A 17,816-nucleotide genomic window follows, 5' to 3' on the forward strand; every position below is an offset into this window, starting at 1 on the left:
AAGCCAGTATATGCATAATGTTATTTAATTGGAGTCATAAAAAGCCAATTAACCCCCTCCCCCCTCTCTCTCTCTCTTTCCCACTCTCTCATTCTCTGTCTCTTTCTCTCTGTCAAACCACTGTGAATGTGTGTGTGCATGTGTGACAGAAATTGGAGTATGTGATGCTATTATAGAAATGTGTTTTGTTACATAAAACACTGACTAATTGAAGTCATTTTTGACAGCGAATTCTTGAGGAAATCGCTCCTGCAACATTCAGATGTGTATCGGTTTCTACAAATAGGTAAATAAAAAATGGAGTTTGGCGCTATTGAAATATTTGTAAAAAGGGGGAATCCACAATGGCGAGGGGGCTCCATGTGATCTCTCTCTCTCTTTTTTTTTTTTTTTTTGCCTTCTCATTCTCTGAATATACGGATTTTGACAATATATTTGCTCCCAGGAAAATAGCAACAGTGGGTTGCAATATTGGATCTGTCAGGCTCAGGCCATTTAAATTTCAATGGCAGTAAAGTGGGGGAAGCAGACACTGTTAAATATGATGCTTGAATGAAAATCTAAACCCTCCAATACCTCTAAGCAATGTAACTCAATGAGATGAATTAACTGTAAATGCCTCATTCTCTGTGTGAGTGTCTTCCAATTTAAAATCTCATTATTCATATAAGATCCTGAACAAGGTGACTCTTAGGATAGATCGAATAAGTGAAGATAATCTTACCGGACAGTTTTATGCAAATAGGAAATGTATTGAATCAACTATGAGGAGAATGGGGAATCAAATAAGCTAATAAAGTAGAGTTAGGATGAAAAACACCATGAATAATGTTTCCTCCCTATCTCGGCTCAGTGCTTATGCCACTGCCTGCGAAGTTACAAAGTGTATTAATTCAAAGGATGCTGTCAGTTAATGTGCATTCTCTTTAGTATTTTGTGAAAAGCATTAACAATTCGCTTCAATAAGCCTTTCAATGTCACTAAATCAGTGGACTGCTTAATCTCTGTTGCCACAATCTTTAAATCATCACAGTTACAATATCTTAATATTTATTCCCAATTTCTGGCAATGAATTTTCTGTGAATAGTGTAATTTACACCTTGAGTGCAGGTAATAATAGCTCATATTATCGCTCTGTAGGTTTTTCCAAGAAGACTTGAGACAGAGTAACCACTAATAACTGTTTGTTGGAGAGGTCCATCAGACAAGGATTGATTACAAGCCATCCCATTCAGGGCTGCGCAGGTCTGCACAAGTTCATCCATAATTCATAGTATAAATAATGTAACATTCATTACACAGAAAATATGAACTTTTGTTATGGTTTGTGTTGCAGACATTCTGCTTATAAAGCTAACATACTCAGTGCTTTAATTTGTTCTTCACCCCAAGGGTGAACGCAAATGACAAATGCAGTGATATAATTATATAATAGCCTCACAGACAAAGCCTGTAGATAAAGGAACTCTGACAAGGCCATGCGTGCTATTAAGAGGGGGATGCATTGTATTTATTAACCTGCAGGATTAACCTTGTCCAGTAACTATACGTTAGAAGTCAGATTTGTTTACTTATTTACATTTGGTCACACACACACACACACATAATCTAAAAGAGTTGCTGCGTGTTATTAGAACTGCAGTTGCAGCTGTGACTGCTTTTCTCCATTGGACTTCAATGATTTGCTCAATACAGGACGATTCTTATACACTTTAAGAGCTGAAGCAATTTACCACTCAGAGAAGTCTCACGAGAGAGATTTTTTTTTTTTGTGGATTTACAAGATTTATAGCAAAGACAGCTGTGTGTCAACGGCTCCGAGGCTACTGTAGGCCCACCCATCACTCCACATTAGGACTCCTTTGAACATAAGTATATTTCACTCTGAGTTGGTGACATGCCGTGTGAATCTGTGCATGTGAAATTATACATATTCCAGCACAACAGTGGTTAGAGGAAGATAAGCGTGGAGGAGGAAGCTGGGAATTATAAAGAAGATCACAAAAAAGTATGTGCAATGTATTTTATGGGTTTGAGCTAATTTCCTAGACAAAAATGCATGTGATTTTTCTCAGCTTTTGCTGCTAATACGGGCACTTTGTCTGATGTATAAGTTCTCTCCAAATGCGGTACATGTTTGTGAACGTGGTATGTTTTTCCAGTGCCTACAATGCTTCCTCTGCAGCCTCTCAGAAAGAAAATCATCTTTCATTCAACCATAAAAGTAAACAATTTCACTCATGCTAAAAGGAATGTGACCAAGTGGGGGAATAGGGATGTGAAACACTGTAAATCTCACGCAGTGTGCCGGGCAGAACATGCTGTATAGGTGAAAAAAGATATAACAGATTGAGCGAGGCTGTAAATATGTCAAAATGAAGGGAAACCTGTGGTGAGAACAAGAACCCTCTCCTTCCTCTTCCCTCATCTGTCTCCACTACACTGACCAGGTCCATCTGGATCAAAGCAGCTCATGCAGGTTTGTCATGTGCAAATCCCTCCACACACATTAGCCCAACATCAGGCATCGCTTCCTACAGAATATTTACAACAAAGCTTCCCTGGCATAAATCTGTCACGATGCTTGGCATGATTTACTCAAATTAATTCACGGAAACTTTCGGGCTTTAGCATCATGGGTTCAATCATCACACAGTATGCTTTGAACTGAAAACGTTGAGTGTATTTTCTGTGCACAGAAGCACTTCCTGGCTGGCCATCCTGTTTGATTTGATGGGTTATTAAACACTTCTGTCAATAAAAAGCGTGGTGAATGCTAATTTCTGAGCCCTCCATCAATAAATGACCATGAAACCAGTGCAAATTAACCTCCAAATGTCATGGGAAAAGCCGGTGCCACAGCTATTACTGTATGTACTTCAGGTGCGAAAAGCTTGGTGACAGACTATACTGGACATATACTGTATATAGGACAGACATAAAAGTGTGCATGTAGTATATCTGCAGGGCTTTTATATATACTTAAAAATGCATTGCATGATTAAGATACAGCATTACCAAAAGACAGGCAAGGCTTTGGTAGCAGATGTGACGTGCCATTCATCCACAGTGCTGGTGCAGACTTTGCTGAAGGTTCCGCCTTCTGTTGCAACCAAGACCCATCAATTCTCAAGCCTCTGATCATTCATCCAGTTAGTGCACTTCGGGGATGCCGTAGTGGGTTGGTGAAAGCCAAATGTGATATTGGTGATGCTGGAAGTGAAGTGTAGGTTTAAAAAAACACATATTCTATATTTTCCTCGTTGCTGAGGAATCCCATGAAAATACCAAAACAAATGTTAAATTGATCTTGCTAACAGGTGTTGTTTGTATAGCCAAAGCTTGATGTGGCTAATTCCTCTGTGCAATGGACCTTCATTGTTGTCCAAAAATGATTAAAAACACATTTTTGCACTGTCTAATGTTTTTTTTTTATATACTGATGAACATGGGCCCTGTATTTTATTTGGACTCAGTCCCACATGCACAGTCCTGCTGCTGTAAATATTCACTAGTGCATCATATTTGCAGCTGAAAATAGTTCCAAACTCTTTACTCATGTTTGAGTAACTTTTTTAAAACCTACAATGTCCACCTCTACTGAGCCTTTTTTTTTTTAGAAAATTAAAGTATATATTCATTTTTAACGTTGCACATGTTCAGTAGAACCAGATGGCCTCCATGCAACTAGTTACAGACAATGCGAAGAAGTTGTAAAGTATTAAAGGGATAGTCCTGGTGTTTTAAAGTGGGGTTACTTGTAGGGTTGTTTAAAGAACATTACCTGCACTATGCAGTGTAGTTCCTATACTGCCTAAAATGCTGGTATCAGTATCGGCGATAAGGCATGTCTGCACTCTGATCCAATAACCACAGTCATGTTCTCTGGCATTCATATGTTTGTATATGTATTTGTTGTTGTAGCAGAATAGTTGCTTGTCTGAGTTATTATCCACAGTAGATGCACGCCCCATTTTGTAAAAGCTGTCAAAGTACAGGAGTAGGAAGCTTAGCATTGTACTGCTGTTGTCAGGGTCATCAGCAAATTGTATTGTATCCACCTAATATCAGCTTAATTGCTGTATTTAGAATATTTTCACAGCTTAACCCTGCTGTCAGAAACTCAGGGAAACTCTCCAAAAACTCTCCAAAGCCACCGGACTCCACTGACAAAAAGTCATTCACAGAAGATCTTACTTCTAGATGTAATTGGGTGTAATTAGTCTGAAGTTCTCACTGGACTCCAGAATTTACCCAAATCCTCTAGAGGTGTCATGCGCTTGAAACAACTCAAATATAATTGTTTTGCATTGATCAGCAGTAGATTTGACTTGACTATCATTTGAATTTGAGCTGGGAATGTTTATCTTCAAATTGTCACTCTCATATATGAAACTCACGCCTGTGGAATTACTTTTGTGCACAAACTCAATGTCACATATTTGTGAGGCCTGTGCAACAAGACCCAAACAACTAGATTAGTTACAGAGTATAATATAATACAGTATATCATCTATGCCACCACACAGGAGGGTGTGAAAAAATGTTCTTAATTGTGCATTTTTCATGTTCGGTAATGCAAAATTATTAATTCATAGTCTCTTAAGTCGTGCTTTTAATATTGCTTTGTATTCATGAAAAATAGATTTGCTTTCACACAGAATTATGTATGCTTTCAGAGAATATTCAGTAAAATAAAATCCATTAGGGCAAAAAAAGTGAGGGAGATGCAAAAACGGTGGTTTTAATGCAACAAATCATTTGCCATTAACCTCACCTGTTATTTTATGGTAAGTAGGGTCTGTGTTATTCTAATAATAACTTCTAACAGAAACCAATCAGGTTAGGATCAGACTGCAACGTAAAAAACAGCGACACCGTGACCCTCTATCCATTACACATACTACTTTTTGACATGCTGCTCTACAATGAGGCTTTTACATTTTGCATTTGTGATGTTTCAGCTGTTCCAGGTGTCAGGCCTGACCACACAACTGTGATGACAAAGAGAAAACAGCCCCGATGTATGATCCCGGTCTGTCACGACAGGTCAGTACCACAGCTCATTCAACTGCCGATGATACGCTGAGTCCCACAACACAGGCCAACAAAGAGAAAAATACATCTATGTAAGTCCTGTAAGCGGTGTAAGACTCTGCTGCTGCTGTCCTTTTCACTGCCAATATCAACAGAAATGTCAACAGTGAGAGTCTGTCAGCACCTTGTGTCAGATAATCACAGGAAGTGGGGCTTGTTACGGCTGAGTTCATAATGCTCACCTAAATCCCTCACTGGGCATCAAGTAGGGCAGCAATATTCCCTGATAAGCAGATATACTGTTTTCTCATAATATGATTATCACTTCTAACTTATTCCAAAACAAACAAGAATGATCATCAAAGGCTCACATACACTTAGTTAAGCTCATGCTTTAGATACACCACATGCTGCTGAGCTGAAACACGCACACACAAAATATTCATTGTTTATTATACCCTGACATTTGAAAAACAGCCAAGTGTATCTTTTTTGAATGTTAACGTCCGTGATTCAGGAATATGAATCGGCCAAATGTGGATTCTCTATGATGTGCTCTTTAGAGTCATATCTGAGTGCACAAGTAACCATTTATTTGCACAGCCGATGAGAGTCAGAAGCAATATTAAATTTCTTTGCATAAAATGCTCATAGGAATTTATTCAATAGAGCCAAAGTTTGTTTTCTCACTATTTCTTATGGACTCAGGTACAGCACAGCGTTCTAGAGATCTTTCACAGTGGGGAAGTTATTAATTTGGTCGATATTGATATTGTCCCATTGATATCACTATAACGGCTGAGTTAAGTCTCAGGGAAAATCAATCCAGAGTGCATGCTGTCTTGGATGCTAATGCTTTTGTGATGCTTTCTCAAACCATACTGTTCTACTGTAGCAGGGAAATTGCATATAGATGTAGATAAAGGCTTCTTATACTTTTGATCAAAGTATCCAAGGTTATTCTACAGTGCATGCAGATGTTTCTCTTTGCAACTCAATGCAATATCATGCTGACATTTGGCAGCACTGTTTCAAATGAAAAGGATATTTCTCAGCAGTCATCATCATGACATATCATGTGTTTTTAGTCATCTTAGTGCTTTTGTTTCATTTTTGTCACTCGGTTTTGCAAATCCTGCAGCTCGGAGACTGCAGTGATCAGGGGTATGGGTGTAGATCATCTCAGTGAAGATTCCCAGTAAATCAGTAGCTGATACAGGATCTGTACTGCACTGTGGCATGTAATGGCATGATTGGTTAAACCATCCAAAGAGATGCTGCATTAAGAACTGTCCTGTGTCATAACTGCATGGCTTCACATTGGAAAAACTCACAAAATTAAGTATATTGAAGTGGTGACCATGAGTAGAACAGGAGTTAAGCGCAATTCAGACTGAAGTGTTGGAGAAACAGAACCCCTTTCGAGTGAATGTTTTCTGTTGATAATGCATTAAAAATCAGCACTTATACTCTGAGTAGTTTTTGAGGAGAATACTCTGTACTCTTACTCAAGTATTTTTTCAACACCAGTTGTTTTACTTGTAATTGAGATTCCATATTCAATCAGTTGTTTGATGGGTTTTCTACTGGAAAAAATGACACAGTGGATAAAAATGCCAGCATGAATGATTTTGCTGTAAGATACAAAGTGTAGAAGCTATGCAAAGCTAAATAAGAGCTTTTTTAAGTGGGAATAAGTGGCTTTTGTGACAGGACTATAAGAAAGAAACAAACCAACAAATCCTTGAAAAAAAAATAAATACTTTCTATTATTTTTTTCCCCATAAAGTTTTCAGAGTTTAAATAATATAGTATATAGGTGCAGTGACAGAAAATTAATTATATTTTCAAAGTGCTAAAATAGAGCATTGTCAGCATTAGTGTGCTTGGTATGTGCTTCATAGTTTTTTGGATTTAGATCACAGGTTGTGTCTAGACCTCAGAATTAAAAACACTGTAGTGCTTCTGTGCCACAGACGACCAGACTCAGTAAATAAGAGTAAGTTTACCATGATTATTGTCTGACACAATCAGAAAGAGTCCTCTGCACACAGAGCCACAGACGGGCTGATACTGCACAAATCAGCTTGCTAAAACACCCTTGTTAACATTTTAAACCTACAGAATCATAAAAGGTGATGCCGGGGAATTTTGGACTTCCATTCCCCCCTAAATCACACACTCTTGATTTGCAATTCCAAATCTAGAACATAAATAGGGCTTCACGGCAACAGCGTGAATCCACCTAAAAAAACCTTGAATAGATTTTGAATTTTAAAAGCGAGATCAAATGAAAATCACACAAAGGCACCAGCAAGTGGAATTGAAAGTGTGATACAGATGAGGGGTGTGTAGGGGGGGTACGGATGAAAACAGGATTAGACTCCACAGGCCTGGTTCCCACAGATTGCCTGAAATGGGGAACAGATTTAAAGCAGGTACTGTGTGTTGACAGGTTTGGTTTTTTTTTTTTTCGCACAGGCATTTCCCTTTCCTTTTTTTCAGCATGTCTTACACATTTAACTAGACCCATGTCAAAACCTGTTTACATGTCATGAAAAGAAGCGGAACATGTTCAAATCGGGTAAGCTATTGAAGAAGAAACTTGGATGATTTGACAGTTTGAGTCTCTTTAATATTGCCCACTTTGAGCAGGCTGAAACAAATGATATGCACGTCTACGGCTACGTCTGCTATTAAACGATGTTGTAATTGACGTTGATTAAAATAATGCTACTTCTATGTTGAGCAGAGTGTAAATTCTGCTCTTGTCTACACGTGTTACGCGCACACAGAGGCGCACAGCAGTTCAGAGGCCATGTTGTTGTGCCTTGATTTTCTTCTACAAATCAAATAGAGGCTGCACGCTTAAGCGTTTCCTCGTATGTCAGCAAGTTTTAGAGATTAAACTGTTTCATGTTTAATGGGATAAGGAGGAACATGAGCTTCTATCCAATCCTGGCCCAATTGAGTGTTTTTAATGCAATTTGTCAACTCCCTCTGCTAGTGGGATTTGTTCCATACTGTTAGATGTGGAGTCAATTACATAGTATCTCTGAAGAGTATTTTGCTTGAGAGATTGCTCATCTGGCAATATTAAAGCTACTTAGTATATGTTTGGCTGGAGTGAACGAAATACACTTAACAGGTTTTTAAATTCCACATTTACTGGATGCAATTTGAAAATGTTTGATTTGCCTCTTGTTGCGTCCGTACACTTTAATATAGAATTATATGTGACAGTAATAATATGGATCGCTCCTCTCAAAACAGCAGAGCAAATAAAACATTCACTTAACTCTATATGTGCTTCTGAAATGTCCAATATGATTAATTATAGACTCAAAGCATTACAAATGACTCGCCGGTTAATGTTAACAAATATTCTCCCTTAAGGGCCTCTATTAATAATTTCATATTCTCTCCAAATATTATTCTATCCACCTGCTGCGTGTGATCCTATTTTTCCCCCCTTTTTTCCCGTTTTGTGATCATACATAATTTAGTCCCTGGCCACATCTAATAAATGATGTTGACATATGCTCTTGCAGAGAGCACTGCCTGGAAGTGTTGGTTGATAAGCTTCTTTGCATTCTCACTGGATCCAATTTTGCCCTATCAGTACATGGCTCTGCTCACATGGTCCACTAGGCCTCGAGATGTCCCGAGGCTTCCGATTAGTGAAAACTGTTCGAGGGGGGGAAAAGAGATTTGTGTAAAATTCAAATTTGTCACCAATAGTATGTTTTTTAAGGGTCCCATTTTTGATGCTTACCCCAGTGTGCAGAAGGTGGCATTTATTCATATGTATATTTATTTTTATGTTGTCACGTTTTACTGACTAAACTCTCTGCTCACCTTTATTGATTTATTTGGTCTTTTTCATGTTTTTTTCACATGGTGTACTTTGCATCAAATTAGACAAAAACTTGAAATAATGTGCTTTTTTTATTAGACAGTATTGGGCCTTTTATTAGACCCTTATTAATATTTCTTAGAGGGTAATAAGGGATACATCACAACAGAACTGTACTGTAAACTAGAGTGACACGTTTGCTATTTGATTCACTTTATTCGACTGGTCCCGTACAAGTGGCCAAGTAGCCAAAACCGATGCCTTGTTCTTTGATCAAATCACATTATCTGCCTACAGTATAACATTTTGTTTTTAAATGGGGATAATTGATTTCACTTTAGTTTACAGTACAGTTCTGTTGTAATGTGTTCGCAGTTGATCTCTATGAAATGTCACAAATGCATAAATTCATGCAAATTCAACCAGTCTGCATGAATTCTGCATTCTTGTCCAATCACTGTAAGTTCTCCGCAAATTTGACTAATCATCGTATCTTCCTGCGAGTTCCACCAATCAAAGCAGTTCCACAAACAAACATCGTACATTTACATCACAATGAACCAACTCAGTTGTCATTGTTATGGACGTTTATTAATGCTACGTACACTTTTATATTTTATTCTTTTATGCTATTTTGACTGAGTTTGAGTTCCAGAAAGATTTTGCTTTTCACAAGGAAAATCCCCCAGGTACACTTCTTCATTTACAGAAAAAAAAAAAGTGGATTTTGTTAGAATTTTTTGTGATTCTGAGCGTTTTCATAAAGTATGGAACAGGGTGTGTTTTTATTCTCCTGGAACAAGTTGCCTTCAGTTTTTACAAATTATACAACCCCCCCTCCCCAAAACATTGCAACACCAGCTAATTATGATCTGAGAGTGGAAAATAATATACTTTCATTTACAGTACAGTTCTGATGTAATGTTACCCTAATTAGCTTGTTTAAAGTCTAATAACTGTGTAATAATGGGTCTAATACTATCTAATAAGGAACATATTATTCCTAGTGTTTATCTAATGTGATATAAAGTACGGCTTGTTACATCTTGTACTGTAAAACAAAGTGTGTCTAAAGGTTTATAGTGCGCAGTGGAGAACGACATTAAAAATATTGTTTTTGTGGGTGTGTGTGGGTGGGTGTGTGTGCGGAGGGAAGGGGTAGGTGTGGGTGGGTGGGGGTCATGAGCCAGATTCACACCCACAAACACTGTGAGCATGTGGTGAATAAACTGCACTCACCAGAAGCCACCAGAATGTGGAGATGGATTAAAAATTGAAATTGCTTTAAGCGCTTATATCCAAATATTTGTCCATTCTCAGCCTGAAATGAATTCCTACAGTTCCAACTCAACACCGCCCCATTCTCCCACCACCGCCTCCTCCTCCTCCTCCTCCTCCTCTTCTTCTTCTTCTTCTTCTCCTTCTTCTTCTACCCAGCCCCGAGCATTACGAGAGAGAATCAATTCGATCAATTCCCCTCTACCAATTGTTTGTTGTTTTTTTTCTGCTGACCACACCTCAAGGATTAATATTTGATTAGCCTTTAGGAGAGGTGGAAAGTACTTATTAACCTTATTTGTCAATCTGTCAGTGCCACTGTGCGGATTGTGCCTTGCGGCGGGGAGCGTGGGGCCGGAGGGGGGAGGGGATCACTTCAGGGAATATCATGTCTTCCAATGACTGCTCTCCTCTGGATGTTTCATCATAATTATCCATTTTAGGCTGCTGCCACAAGCATGACATTCATTTCTGCATTTTGAATACATTTGCTAATTGATAATATGATACGTCGTCCCAGAATAATGTAATGGTATTGATTTTTAACTGCTGCTTCCTTCCACAATTTGGCCAATTATGCCAAATTCTTTTCAGAATGAATAACAAGATGTTTTAGTCACTAATTTTATTCATAATGATTGTTTGTAAACAAAAAAAAATATGGAGTACATTGCCATTTAGGTCATTTTCATTACAATCCATGAAGACAAAGCATTTACTCATTTTGAAATTGATGAGTAAACTTCCACACTGTAAGCAGTCCTTTTTTTCATTAGTAATTTTAATTAAGTCTTCTGCACAACACTGAAATTGACTTTATGTATAATTGTTCATTATACGTCTTGTTTTCTACAATGGGGAAATTAAGGGGCCTCAAATGGATGAATCCGAGACATGATTAGTCTTGTTCATCCCAAATGTATAATTTTTTTAATGCCTGGCGTGAGCTTTGCTGCAAAGTGAAATTGATACTCGGTATATGAAAACATTTAATGAATTGCCAATTCTGTTGTCAAAATCAAGCTAACAGATATTCTGTGGGGAAATTTAAGGGGGAGGATGCACATTTGGACATTCAAGCTTTGCAGTAAGACATTCATACTGAATTTGTTTTATTGACAATAAAAGAATGATTTTTTCCCAGAATTTAAGAGAATAAAACCTGCTCAGATGTGTGTAACCCGAACACACATGCACCCACTCTGACACACAGTATTTAATAAGCATTGGCTTTATCTGTCCTTTGTTTAGAGAGTGCAACTCTTGCATCACAGCCGGCATATAAAGGTCTGACTGCCTCTGCCTTTAAAGTGTTTGGGTCTGACTCTGCTTGTGTCTGAATGATAACACCTCTCCATGCTCATTGGAGGCCTCCCAGATCCGTCTCCTCAACCTCAGTGTTATCTGTGATCATACGCCCCCACGCTATCGAGCTCAGTCAAAGACCATCCCATGGTTTGCAGTGTTAATTACAGATCCTTTGATGTGATAGAACACAGCCCTGTAGAGATTGATTACTCTTTGAGCTAAGTTGTCTTCCAATTACTTAGACAATTAGCCAACTAATTAAAATACTTACCCTGTGCATTGAAAAAGGAAGAGGAGTGCTGCTGTGAGGATCTCCCTTGATATATGAGCTGCCAGGGATTCTCAGAGTGTCTCAGCTGAGGAGGAGAGGGCCTGGTGTGCCGACTGCAGCTCAGGAAAAAGGCCGAAAATGAGTCACTGCAGCCGGCTGTGATAATAATGTGGATCAGGCGTTTGGAGACGTTTATCACTTCCTGTTGATTGAGGATAAGGATGTTAGATGAAGGGATGAATTGATGTTTGACAATCCATCATTTCACGAGTTCTCCTCTCTGTCTGACAAATACCGCCTCCTGAATGACGAGCTCAAATATTAAACATTTCCAAAACAATATTTTTTGTTCAGTTGATCGTTTCGCTTTTTATCTGTGCAGACTCGGGAAGGAAAAATAAAGCGTTGATTCTGTTCAGCCTGGAGTTTTCTTCTGACAAATAATTAGACAGTTGACTTGAAGTCACTGGAGCATGTCTGAATATTTACATCCAAATCATTTGTAGTTAGTCTGAAAATAGTCGGTTTGGGGCTCTTTATTTTAAGGGTCCATGGAGAAATTTGTTCCTCTGATAAAAGAAGAGAAAAATAATTTCTGAGATTCTCAAGAGGCTTAAAAATTATTAATTTAATAGCAAACAGTTAGTGTTCCTTCACTGTTATCAAAATATTGAATATGTTGTTCATTTTCTTGTGAGCAGTAGCTGTGTTTGGCATATTTCTGTCCCTGCCGTGCAAAATAACTGCAGTATGTGCCTGCCTGTATACCAAAGTAAACAGACTTAAGAACTGTTTGTGTTCCTCATAGAGAATAACAAATGAGCCCGTCTTACTGACGTGTGGTGCTTGTTCCATATAATGACAGAGGAGTTATTCTAAACACAGAAGTAGAAAAAAAATCCTAGAGAATCTGCCAACGTACTCACAAGTGTTTCCAGAGATGTTGAAATCAGATTTCAGACTAACATCATCAACAGTAGTTTGCACCGTTAATTGCGGTTCTGGTTGGAGAGTGAAGATTTGAGACTGACTCTGACTGCCAGGGTTAATGCTTTGAAAATCAGATTCATAAGATCAGAAAATATTCTTATATGAGTGTTCTCATTAAAAAGAAATATTCTTTTTGACACAGTAGCCTTTCTAACTTGATTGCATTGTTAAATTGATGAATTTTATTTTATGAAAAAAAAAGCCCCCTCTGTCACTTCATCATGGTGTCTGGCCTAATTTGAAGGGCACAGTTGTGGTATTGGGAGAAGTTAGTTTTCAGGGCTTTCTGCCAGAAACCCTGCAGTCAGGTGATGTAGTTTAAAAAGCAGAGTCCTTTTGGGGAGCAGGTGGTGGTGGATGACTGTGTCAAACACGTGAGAAACCAGGGTTTGTGTCCCATGTGAGGGACTTTTCGACTTTGTTGGCTCATTTAAGATGGTTTTATAACTGTTTCTTTAATTTTCAGTTTTCTGTCACATGGGTTAAACAAAACTATTATTTCTGATTAAGTTTAGGCACCAAAACTACTTGAGCTGCAGGAAAAGATCATGGTTAGGGTTAAAAGAAACCATGCAGGCAGGATGCGTTCATGCGATCAACCTCCAGAGCGAGACAACCTGACACCTCTTTTGACAGGACAAGAGCCTTTATCAGTGTCTTCCAAAACTGATACAAATCATTGCTGTGAAAAGGAAATGTTTTTTTTTTAAATCTTACTGTGCCTTGGTTAAGGTTTGTTTTGCAAAATAATTATTTGGTTAGGGTTTGGGAATGACTGAAAACAACTTCACACTATTTCTTTCTTTGCTCCTGACACACAAGAGCCATAATTCACACAGCCCCTACAGGGCTTTTTCGTCTTTAACACAAACACATGTCATTTTGGGGCGTTTGCTGAAATGACTGATGCTGTGATTTTTCATGAGACTCCAGTGTCCACAATTCTGAGCATTTGGGGTGAAAGTGAACATCATGACTACAAGATGCATGTCTTAAAAATCTGTACTCTGATGCTAAAGGGGAATGGGCAGTGCATAAATCAAATGTGAGCAGTAATAGATTAGTCGTTGCTCAAACAGAAATGTTAGGTAGCTGGTAGTTTTGCTGGAGGTTTATTCATGTAATAACACTAAAGCATATTAGCCTATAAGCTCATTAATATTGTAGTATGTTTGCACTTCCTTCCTTGCTTATTAGTTTACATTCATGTGACAGATTCATCTGTCCAAAGCACAAATAGTACAATAAGTGCAATCAGCCTCCAGCTCGATGTCATCAAAAATTGCGAGAGTTAATACAAGTGCCTGAAGTTTTTAGTTTTAATTATTACGGCTTATGGGTTTCTAAATAAGCAGAAAAGTGCAATTGAATTCTGACATTAAGTTTATGAGTATATGATGCAAAGTTTAAGTTAAACATGGCAGCTCATCTCTGAAGCCGTGATGTCTGTGATTCATTTGACTCTACACGCCCACATTTGAATGGGATGAAAAGTTGTTTTGTTTTGTTTTTTTTCCTTTTTTGTGTGTCCAGCATCTGACTGAGGCTTGTCACACTTATTGTCATGTCCCTTTAACCCCAGCTGGGCAACTCCATTATTCCCCCTCCATTGTGATGTTAATGCTGTGTTATCTGTGCAAGGGACAAATATGCAAGGGACAATGGGGATGTCGACATGCATTCAATTTATGCATCCATAATTGCTTTTGATGATGTAGATAATTATGTTGCACTCCGGAGAGAGTTTTTGCACTGGGCAAATTACAGAAAAACCTTTGTATTTATTGGTCAGCTATTCCATGCAAATAATATTTTACCAATATTCTTGACCTTGCTGATAGTGTTCCACTGTCCTGTAATATTGTCAGGTTTTAAAATCACTTAGTTGCTCACAAAGTGTGTTTTCATCTCTGGGATTTAGAGTATTTTGCTGACACTTAAGTGCAAATGCAACTGAAAATAATAACTGCCAGCAGAATAACTCCTTGAAGAGCGATTGTAGAGATCTTAGAAGCAAGTTCTATGTCTTATGTCACTGCTATACTGAGTTGTAATATAAAATGTGATTTTTTTTATATCCAAAAGGGGCTAAAATAAAGGTAGCGTGTGACTTCAGCAGCATCACATCAAATTTTTCCAGATATCTGAGCTGTTCACCAATTCACCATTTTTTAAATAACTGTGATGACTTGAAAAGGTCTGATGCACAATCACTCAGATGTCAAGAGGTTCGAGTATATTTTCTGTTAAAAACCTGCCCTGAAGACAAGTTCATGTGTTTTGACTCACAGAGGCTGCAGATATAAGCCTGCTGTTTCTGACTATTTCAGTCAGCACTTTCCTCTCCTTCAGCGATTAGCTTTTTACCATTTTTAAAGTTCTCGTCACTGCGTAAAACAAGAAAAACGATCGCTACTCTAACCTGGTTGCTAACCGTACAAATGTAAACAAGCTACAATGGCACTGTAGCTCCATCCTGGGCTTGTTGGTGCTGTGATTTAAAGAAATACAAACCAGCCATTTGTTTTCACCAGAATGGTGATGGTTCAGCCAGGCCTATCTCCTGCTGTAGCATAGTGCTAAAGTGCAGTATGAAGATAAGTCTGGATCTATTCTGTCCAATAACATTTGCAATGTGTAGATGAGCTGCACGAGAAGTCTGTAATATATTTTACTAATTTATCATTAAATGACCATGATATCCCATCAAAGATTAAGGCAGTGGTTCCCAAACTGGGGGAGCGTGAAGTCACCGTTAACACCCACGTCTAAGAGTCAAAGGGTGAAACGTGAAGACAGGGGATTCAAACATTGGGCCTCTCCTAACACAGTCAGCTTAAGAGCCAGGCTCGTTAGTGGAGGGTCATGCAACAGTATTAGTGTGTTACAATAGGAAAAAAAAAGGAACAATTTAATTTTCCATTAAAACGTTTGTGTATGCTGTCAAATGTAGGTCTTAGAAAGAAATAAAATTGGTATCCACGCGTCAGACTTCATAAAAAAGTAAAAATTCAATGTCAAAATTAACCAAGAAAATTGCAATCCGTGTGTCTCTACTTACTACATCCATAGTGTGGCTATGCGAGCCTAGTGTTGGCTGACTCGAGGTTTACACAGACTTTATATCAGTTAGCTAACAGCTTGCAATGAAAATAACATCACGCTGATCTTTAAAACAAATACCTGTACATGTACTCTTATACTAAATCTGATCTGACAATGTAAATCTCATCTCCATGTCAGTGTTTCCTTTTCTCTGCTGCCAGTTTCAAACTCGCTGCAGTGTGTCTGATTGAAGTTGTTGGGGCAGGTTGGATCGAAAGACCCCCTGTGATTAGGAGGTCAACAAGTCTGAAAGATCAAACTCTCCTTCCTCATCCTCTAATCACAGACTTTATAAAACAATCTTAGCACCACTTAACCTGTGCAGGGGGCCCTGATATGGCTCGGCATGCTCTGTCTCTATTAATCAATCAGCTCCTGGCCTTCATGAGGTCTGCGATGCAAATGTGCGTTATAGCTGAAGGTCTCGTTTCTCTGGGTTTTTTTGTTGTAATCATTCAGGCCTCAGGTGCCAAATTCCTGTGACACACATGTAGCTTAAATATGAGACTAATACAATCAATTACAAAAAAGAACATCTTAATTTAAGAAGTCTTTCCTGGGAAACACTAAACATGGCCAAATATTTAAATGAGTTACTGTTTTATAGCTGGCAAAGATTGAATTGACTTGTGGAGACAGAACTGTGTGTTTGAGGATTTATAATCAAATAAGCTTCTCTCTGTTTCACTGTAGCACAACATCTTCCATGAAAATCATCCCGGTGTCTCACTCTGTCAAATTTGTCATTTCCCCCCCAGTTTATTCTCACTGAAGAGGTGCACTATGATGAACTGACAACACAATTTAGGGAGCAGAACAAGCTCAGCTCCTTTGTTTTCTGGTGACAGCTGTGCGCGCTCACTAACACAGACTTAACTGGTGTGGGAAATGATAAATATGAGTGTTGAAATTCAATATCATTCACCTCCGTTGTCAGATGAGAATAAAATGCTTTAATAGTGTCTTATAATCTTGTCTATAATAGTGTGTAATCCAGTGTGATGATTAAAAGAAAACTTAAAGTGCCATCCATTTCCAGTGGTTGATTGTAACAAAGTGCATTTAACAAAGTGCTGTGCTTGAACAAATAGTTCAATATTTTGGGAAATACGCTTGTTTGCTTCCTGGCGGAGAGTTAGATAAGAAGATTGACACCACTTTTTCTATGTCCATGAAATAAAAGGTTGCAGCGATCAACAATTAAGCTCAGGTGACCACAAATACTGCAAACAGGGGGTGCAGCGGGCCTGGCTCTGTTCAGAGCTAACTAAATCTGCCTACCAGAGCGATGCTCACAAATATGCACTGCAAATATTATGTCCACTGCATTTAAGAGGAAAATATAAGGCATATTATTCTATTTTTACCACATTTATCTGTTATTAATTGTATAATTTAAGATTTTACCTGCAAAGCATATCACAAGATTATAACATATAGATAAAAAATAAATAAATAAAATTAGTTCCACATCAAGAATGATAATAATATAAAAGTGTAAAAGTCAGAAGGACCATTAGTCTCCTGTCAATACTTTTGGTATATCTTTCTGCTTGCATATTTTTGCTTAAACCTGTAATGTCTTTTTTTGGACTCTTAGGATCAGCAGAGACAAGTTGTCAGCACACTTTCAGATATAATCGTCTATTAAGTTGATATGGTGAACTTGCTAGCACTCAAGTTGCTGTAACTTCCAGTGAAACGCCAGATGATCCGTCAGAGAGTGTTGCTGTGCGTTCTGTCACTTACTGGATGTACTCTTTGGGTACAAGCCTGCCATTGGACGCCTTGTTGCAGTGGACGTCTTGGCATATCCGCATTTTCAAAGTACCCTGGAAAACAACAACCTCCAAGATAACAACCCTAAACACTGAAAACGGCAAATTAGCACCTAGGATGCTAACGGTATGAACGTAACGTAACAGCTGTTACTTTTTCTCTTGCTGGGATGAATCCAAATTAATGCAGGG

The 17,816-nt window shown here is 38.3% G+C and overlaps 1 long non-coding RNA gene across 1 annotated transcript in view; it reads left to right on the plus strand.

The window, feature by feature from the left end:
* Positions 1–17,816, plus strand: part of LOC146309285 (uncharacterized) — an 89,814-nt gene that overhangs the window by 19,487 nt on the left and 52,511 nt on the right. Inside the window, exon 2 of the long non-coding RNA XR_014772485.1 lies at positions 4,966–5,050. This is a non-coding gene — a long non-coding RNA (uncharacterized LOC146309285). The remainder of the gene's footprint in view (positions 1–4,965; positions 5,051–17,816) is intronic.

The sequence above is a fragment of the Lutjanus erythropterus genome, chromosome 19, assembly GCF_056507025.1.
Source record: "Lutjanus erythropterus isolate fLutEry1 chromosome 19, fLutEry1.hap2, whole genome shotgun sequence".
Classification (NCBI taxonomy): Eukaryota; Metazoa; Chordata; class Actinopteri; order Lutjaniformes; family Lutjanidae; genus Lutjanus; species Lutjanus erythropterus.